Genomic DNA, 9050 nt, shown 5'->3' on the forward strand with positions numbered 1-9050 from the left:
GAACTAGTTAGGCGTAGGCATCGTTCAGTGAACCAGTTTTAGACTTACCCTGAAGTCTAGTTGAGGATTCAATCAAATAAAGTTCTACTGGTGATTTTTTATAAATCTTAAGGAAAAAATGTTCAACAGTTTCCCTTTCATAGAAATGATCAAAAGTGGCAGAATATTTGTCTGCTGGTGGAATAATTTCCATGATAGGCATGTGCCTTAAATTTAAATTATGTGCAGAAAATCCTATAGCTAAATTACGGAACAAATGGAAGTAGTAGGCCTAGGATCAAAATCAAGGAGGTGTTGTTGAGACAACTGCTGTTTTTTTAGTTGCAGATATTCCGCTTTTCTATAAATAATATGCGCACCATGATGTTTCTCGGTGTATGACAATTTTGTAACATTCTTGTACAACTTTGCTGAACAACATTTTTTTTTATTTTCACTAAAATCTACTATTCCATGTAGAACTACAAATACGTTCTTGCAATGTGCATTAGGCCCCACGCCGGCTCCACACTCACATTGGCATTCCAATATAGTGTTACAATTATAGTGTATATAGACAGCATAAGAAAGATGTTTCCTGTACTCCGAAGCACACTTTCCTAAAATATAGGTTGTGCCATTTTCATGTGCACTTCGAACACATATTGTTCAGAATACATACTTAACGCTTTATCGGTGTTCTTCAAACTGAAACACTGAGTTTATGTAGTTCTTTCCGCGTCAGTGCTGGAATATTGGAGGCCATGTTGATGTCTTGAAAATCTTCCGGCTTCGGCGTAACCATTTCCAAGACATCTTCGTCTGCGACGCCAGCAGGATTGAAATTATGAAGTTTATCATAGTCTTCGAGTCTTAAATAAAACGCATTATGATCATAACTATTGATAAATTAGAAAAGAAATTATCGTAGGCAATATAAATAAGCAATAGTGGTGTATTTACTAACCTTTCTACGAGAGTTGCTTTTTTACCAACAGTTTTGGCATTACGTCCTTTCAATTCTTCCATCAATTGGAAAATAGTCCACTGACCGTAATTTCTGTGTATTTTACTTACAAATCGAGAAAAATAGGTTTGTTCGAGGAAAAAAAATTGCAAATAGCTATCGAAATGACAGATCATTGGAAGCATAAACAAACCACTCTCTAGATCGATATCATAAATAAACCATTGGAAGACCTCAGTCATAAATATACCACTCTACCTCAGTCCATAGATTTTGTCGACAGAATAGGTGACAGGAGGACCGGTAAACACCGTGCTGCCATCTCTTGGATATTTTGAAATCACTCAGAAAACGGCCCATTCCTTAGCACATTTGGAGTAAAAAATGCTATGGGCACTTTGCTGTCCGGTAATATTTTTTTTTAATAAAAAATTTATTATTCATATTTTCACCACTTGTCACCACTGTTTTATCCTTTGTCAAAGTTTGAAAACCCACCTGGCAATATTTTATTCGAGTTTCGTTGAACAATATACGTACGTACCTACATTAGCGCGCTTTTACGATCACAACGAAATGGCATGGCACCATTCGTCTCATTTTTAGCTATTATTATTTAGTGTGTATGAAAGAGCGAACACGCTTTTTGACACACTTGCTAATAACAGCTGTTGAACACGAGAAACAATGCCAATGACAGTGACGGAGTGTGGATTTTTTTTATCATTTTTTGTTTTTAATTGAAAAAAAATGTTACCGGACAGCAAAGTACCCATTACATTTTTTACTCCAAATGTGCTAAGGAAAAGCTGATTAAAGTTTGTCGGGTACGTGCCGATACACCCTGTATATATTTTAACTATAAATTTTTTTGGAAAAAAGTTTGATTTTATTTATTTGTTCTTGTTGGTTCGTAATACAGCGCAATTCGGAAGGGAGATTATTATAGTTTTTTATGGCTTGGTAAATATAATGGTTTTGCATTTAAGTTGTTTTAAAGATTGGCTTGTAAAATTCTTGATATTCTGTGTTATTTTTTCTTTACACATTTTTATAATGGAAGTTGGCTTAAATATATCATCAATATTTGGTACTGGAAAAAATTTAAAAGGCAATTTTGTTGGAAAAGTAGAGTTTTTTTTAAGTATTACCTTTATAATAATTTTTTGCGAGACTTTTACTGAGCTTAGGTTGTTTTTATAAGATCCTCTCCAACCTATGATTTCCAACAAAAGCCCGAAGATATCGATCTAGAGAGTGGAGAGTGGTTTATCTCTAGATTTACAAAGTGCATAGTAGAGGTGGGTCCTATGAGTACTTTTCGTTACTGGGTACAATGAGTACAGGTACAGAAAAATACCGGTGACAAAATACTCAAGTATTTAATACCAGCCTAAGGATTGATTCAGAATAAGTAATTCTAATGAACTCGCATAAATTCTGTCCACATATTCCCCACAAATATTCTAAGTGAGCTTGATTCCCCCTTTATTATTCGAAATCCATGGGGGGGGGGTTGTTAGAGGATTTCTGTAATACACAAAAAAAATCAAAATGAGTGCTCCCCACAAAATATTTTAAATCCATGGGGGAGGGGGGTTGTTACAGAACTTCGCTGGAAAAAAATTCGGCACAGCCAAAAACATCATACGTGATTCCCCACAATAATTTTTCGAAATCCATGGGGGGGGGGATTCAATTTCGAAAAATTCTTCACATTTTTCCGGTCGCAAAATATAATATATAAATAATCATAAAATACCCATCGAATATACCCGTCAAAAATACCTACTAAAAATACCCAACAAAAATACTCATCAAAAATACCCATCAAAAATACCTTCAAAAATACCTACTGAAAATACCCATCAAAAATACCTATTAAAAATACCCATCAAAAATACTTATCAAAAATACCTATCAAAAATACCTGCTAAAAGTACCTGGAAATGCCCGGTACTTTTACTGGGTACGATAAATACGCCTCACCATGGCCGTGATTGGTTTATTTATGCCATGGCCTCACCTCTAGTGCATAGTAGATGGGTGATTGGTTTATTTATGGTAGATTGTTTTGAGCTGGCTTAGGTTGAGAAAGTTGCGAGTTTGTCTAAAAAAGTAAATGAATTTTCTAAGTTTGTTTGCTGTAGTGGTTATAATGTTGTTTCCACTTCAAATTCATGTCAAAAATAATAATAATAATTTTTATTCCAGGATGTGGGGAGGTTAGTGCAATCCCACACGTCCCATATATCCCATCCCATACATGTCCCATCCCATACAAAAAATTCATATAACAACTGTCAAAGTGAGTACACGTATCCCTTAACCTCTTCATAATAATATTATTAAATAGTGTTTATACTAATAATAGTGGCTTAAAACAGTTACCAGTATAGGTTAAAGAAAGTGCTATTTAAAATTACGTAAACATACTACCTATTACAGTGTGGAATATCAATTTTATTATTAAAATTATATTCTTGAATATTGCTAAAAGCAAAAGGCGAAATTAATCATAAATGTGCCAATAATACAGTGTGAACTCTGCGGCAGGTACCTATATTAAACCTTACCTGTGCAGTACCTATTCCAATATAAATCAGGGGTGTTGCACTGTGCGGTTCAAAAATATTAACGAAAAGTTTCAGATATCTAAATTAATATTGAATCCATTAATTTCTATACAATTGCAAAGGAAGCAGTTGACAAATAAAATAATAATAATAATAATAATAATAATAAAATAATAAACAAATAATAATAATAATAAATGCTAAGAACTTTTTTCCATAGGAAAGCTCATAGCTCAGAAATGCACGAAATAATTTGCAAGGCAGATAGAAATATTACACCTTTAAATTTATACGATGAGAATGCCAACATTTTTATAAATCCCAATCAGGAATTATTAGATTCCTGGTCAAATAAAATTTTACACGCAAAACACTTCAATTATCTCAACCAAACGTATGTTGACAAAATTAAGTCAAACAAATGGTTGAGTATTGGAGAGTTGAGCGCAGAAATAGAAGGATTTATGCTTGCAATTCAGGATAGAGTCATTAATACTAAAAATTATAGAAAGCATATAATCAAAGATACAAATCAAATTGATGATTTGTGTAGAAAATGTTTGGCTTTTCCGGAAACTATAGAACATATTATATCGGGATGTTCTATATTAGCACCGTCCGAGTATACATTTAGGCACAATCAAGTTTTAAAAATAATTCACCAAAATTTGGTAATTAAACATAACTTGATTGACTGCCGTAATGTAGTACCATATTATGAATACGAACCAAATTCATTTTTAGAAAACGAATTTTATAAAATATATTATGATAAAACTATACTAACAGACCGAGCGATTAGTCATAATAGACCCGATATAGTTTTACATGACAAAATTAAAAAAAATAACTTATATCATTGATGTTGCTATTCCAAATTCCTGTAATATTCAAAAATCTGTTAGTGAAAAAATAAGAAAATACACAGATTTAGGAAATGAAATAAAAAGAATTTGGCATTCTCAGACTATAAAAATATTACCATTCGTTATTTCGGCTACTGGCATTATACCTAGCTCTCTAATTAAAAATTTAGGCGTATTAGATCTATCAAAAAATTTATATATAAAGATGCAAAAGTCGGTCATTTTGAATACATGTAGGATAACAAAAGATTTTTTAAATATTTATGTTGAGGGATCAGTAGGATTTATAGGCCCTGTTAGAAGTTCTACCGAGCCGAACCCTCTGATATGAAAATATCTGGAGACGGTGAATTTTTTTTCCCATTTGATATCTGGTGATTTGACGTGTTGTTGTTCTTGTATTGTTTTGTATTTATTTTACTTATATAATGCACTTACATAGTGTTGATTGACTAGCTGATCATTTGTGGAAAAGTGAGTGGAAGGGTTAAGTTTTTCTTTGGGGAAGACTTAACCCGGACAACTAAATCGGAAGTTTAAAAAAAAAAAAATAATAATAATCGAGGTAGTTAAAAACTTTTCAGATGATATCAAAATGACTTTTGGTTTAGATAAATGTAGAACGATCCATATAGAGAAAGGCAAAATTGTAGATGGGGACGAGAGTATATTTAGAAATTTCCAAATTACTAGTATGAAAAGGGATGAGGTTTATAAGTATTTAGGATACCCACAATCAAATAGATTAGACCATAGTAGTATTAAAAATGATATAAGGATTAAATTTCAAACTAGGATCAGGAAAATTTTAAAATGCAATCTATCTGCTAAAAATTTAGTAAAAGCAATAAATACTTGGGCAATACCTCTATTAACGTACTCATTTGGCATAATTAAAAGGTCTAATACAGATTTAGATAACTTAGAAAGATTAATTAGAACTACGCTAACAAAGTTTAATTGCCATCATCCAAATTCAGCTATAGAACGAGTTAATTTACCTAGAAATTTAGGAGGTAGAGGTATAGTCAAAATAACTTCTTTGAAACATAATCAGGTAGAAATGCTAAGAACTTTTTTCCATAGGAAAGCTCATAGCTCAGAAATGCACAAAATAATTTGCAAGGCAGATATAAATATTACACCTTTAAATTTATACGATGAGAATGCCAACATTTTTATAAATCCCAACCAGGAATTATTAGATTCCTGGTCAAATAAAATTTTACACGCAAAACACTTCAATTATCTCAACCAAACGTATGTTGACAAAATTTCGTCAAACAAATGGTTGAGTATTGGAGAGTTGAGCGCAGAAATAGAAGGATTTATGCTTGCCATTCAGGATAGAGTCATTAATACTAAAAATTATAGAAAGCATATAATCAAAGATACAAATCAAATTGATGATTTGTGTAGAAAATGTTTGGCTTTTCCGGAAACTATAGAACATATTATATCGGGATGTTCTATATTAGCGCCGTCCGAGTATACATTTAGGCACAATCAAGTTTTAAAAATAATTCACCAAAATTTGGTAATTAAACATAACTTGATTGACTGCCGTAATGTAGTACCATATTATGAATACGAACCAAATTCATTTTTAGAAAACGAATTTTATAAAATATATTATGATAAAACTATACTAACAGACCGAGCGATTAGTCATAATAGACCCGATATAGTTTTACATGACAAAATTAAAAAAATAACTTATATCATTGATGTCGCTATTCCAAATTCCTGTAATATTCAAAAATCTGTTAGTGAAAAAATAAGAAAATACACAGATTTAGGAAATGAAATAAAAAGAATTTGTCATTCTCAGACTATAAAAATATTACCATTCGTTATTTCGGCTACTGGCATTATACCTAGCTCTCTAATTAAAAATTTAGGCGTATTAGATCTATCAAAAAAATTACATATAAAGATGCAAAAGTCGGTCATTTTGAATACATGTAGGATAACAAAAGATTTTTTAAATATTTATGTTGAGGGATCAGTAGGATTTATAGGCCCTGTTAGAAGTTCTACCGAGCCGAACCCTCTGATATGAAAATATCTGGAGACGGTGAATTATTTTCCCATTTGATCTCTGGTGATTTGACGTGTTGTTCTTGTATTGTTTTGTATTTATTTTGCTTATATAATGCACTTACATAATGTTGATTGACTAGATGATCATTTGTGGAAAAGTGAGTGGAAGGGTTAAGTTTTTCCTTTGGGGAAGATTTAACCCGGACAACTAAATCGGAAGTTAAAAAAAAAAAATAATAATAATAACAAATAATAATAATAATATAATACAAATAATACAAATTAACTGTCATGATGAACCCTAATAATAAATTTAACAAAGAGCAGATTGCAAAAATAATACCGGAGTCCAACAACATCATGGCTTCAATTTCTCATATGGCGGCTATCATGGCGAAGTTGGAAGGTGAACTCGCCGTTTACAAAAACTTGTCTCAAAATCAACCGACTCAAAAAATTCCAAACCTTTGTGAAACCATAATGGAATTGGAAGAAAGGAAGGAAAAATCGAAAAATGCAATCTTTCTAAACGTACCGGAAAGTGAGTTGTCTCAAGAAAAAAATTTGACAAATGACTCAAAAATAATAATATCCACTATCAAAAAAAATTGATGACATAACAACACAAAATCTAAAAATATACAGACTTGGTGCTAAAAAACCTGGAGTCATCAGACCAATTAAAGTGGAATTTGAAGATTCTTTCCAAGTAAAATACATTCTTCGGAATAAATTTAAAATTACCGATGGAATAAAGATAAAACCGGACTTGACAATAACTCAACGAAATCACATGAAGAATCTGATAATAGAATTAGAACAACGGAAAAATAGCGGTGAAACAAATCTCACGATAAAATATGTTCATTCTATTCCGAAAATCGTTCAACAGCATACACCAACAAACTACACAATAAACTAAATCACTGTTACCTATATTATCAAAACGTCAGAGGAATTCTAACTAAACTGGACACTCTCAGACTAGAAATAACTACTTCAATATTTGATGTGTTGATTTTCACAGAAACTTGGTAACATCCGGATATTCACACTGCAGAACTAGGAATGTCAAGATACAACGTTTTCCGCCGGGAAATAAATCAATCTACAAACTAACTAACTAACTAACTAACCATCACGCCGTTTCCCCGCAGGGGTAGGCAGAGAGGACGGACCGCCAAACAACTCGGTCTTGGCACACACTCCTTGCCTCATTCACATTCATACATCGTCTCATACATACTCTTCTATTATTCTGATTCTTGACATGGCCCGACTCGAGTATCTGATTGACTTGATCGTGCCATGTCTTCCTCGGGCGTCCCCGACTTCTGCTACCATTCACATTTGCATCATATATCCTCCTTACACTCCTATCTTCGCTCATTCGCTCTACATGCCTAAACCATCTAAGCGTCCCTTTCTTAATCTTACTCATTACGCTTACATCAGCCTTGCACTCTTTGCGGATCTCCACATTCCTCACACGATCAAACATAGTTTTACCACACATACACCTCAGGGATCTCATTTCAACAGCATTTAATCTACTTTCATCCTTTCTTTGCCAGTTCCATGCCTCACTTCCATACATCAAGGTAGGTACCAGCACTCCGTTGTGGACTGCTAACTTCGCTTCTTTGGATCTACAAACGATGACATTAAAAACAATAAAAGAAGAGGTGGTGGAGTTCTGATTGCAGTAGCGAAAAATATTGTCTCCAGACAGTTAAATACAAAAAACGTTGAAATAGAGCAATTATTTGTTATGATTAATACAGGTAAAAACAGAATTTTATTGGGTAATGTGTACATTCCGCCTAAATCGGATCGTATTTATACTTAGCATTTTGAAGATATTGAAATTTTACAATTAAAATATCCAAAAGTAAAAATAATTATAACTGGCGATTTTAATCTCCCGAACATCATTTGGAATCAAAACTTTATGGAATTGACAGGTATAGAAAACGCTGGCTTGTCAACTTTAAACAAAGAAGTTATAAGCATGTCAAATTTTATAAATCTAACACAATTAAATAAAATTGAAAATTGTAATAACAAAATACTGGACTTGGTATTTTCAAGTGATACTTCAGTAACTGTAGTAAAATCAAGTGAAATAATTTTACCTGTAGATAACTATCATCCTCCATTAAATATTAGCGTATCACTAAATAAAATACCAAATCTACAGTGCAAAAAATCACTTCACAATTTTAATAAAGCGGATTTTAATCATATTAATGAATGCTTAAATGCTACTGATTGGACTTTTTTAAAACAAGAAAATATTAACGAAAATATCAACGTATTCTATAAAATAATTCACAATATCATAGAAAAAAATGTGCCTTACATTAAATGTAAAAATAATGTTTTCCCTCAGTGGTTCAATAAAGATTTAGGTAATTGATTTGACTCTATTGAAGAAGAAAATACATAAAAAAGTACAAAAATTCTAAATCAATTAAAGATTATATTCAATTCAATTCAATTCGACGCCAATGTCACGATCTTTCTAAAAATTGTTACAAAGAATACTTAAATAATGTGGAAAATTCAATTGCAAATAACGACATCAACACTTTATGGAAGTACTCAAAGTCATTAAAA

Source organism: Hesperophylax consimilis, chromosome 2, assembly GCF_061612785.1.
Source record: "Hesperophylax consimilis isolate HC1 chromosome 2, BYU_Hcon_1.0, whole genome shotgun sequence".
In the NCBI taxonomy this organism is placed as follows: Eukaryota; Metazoa; Arthropoda; class Insecta; order Trichoptera; family Limnephilidae; genus Hesperophylax; species Hesperophylax consimilis.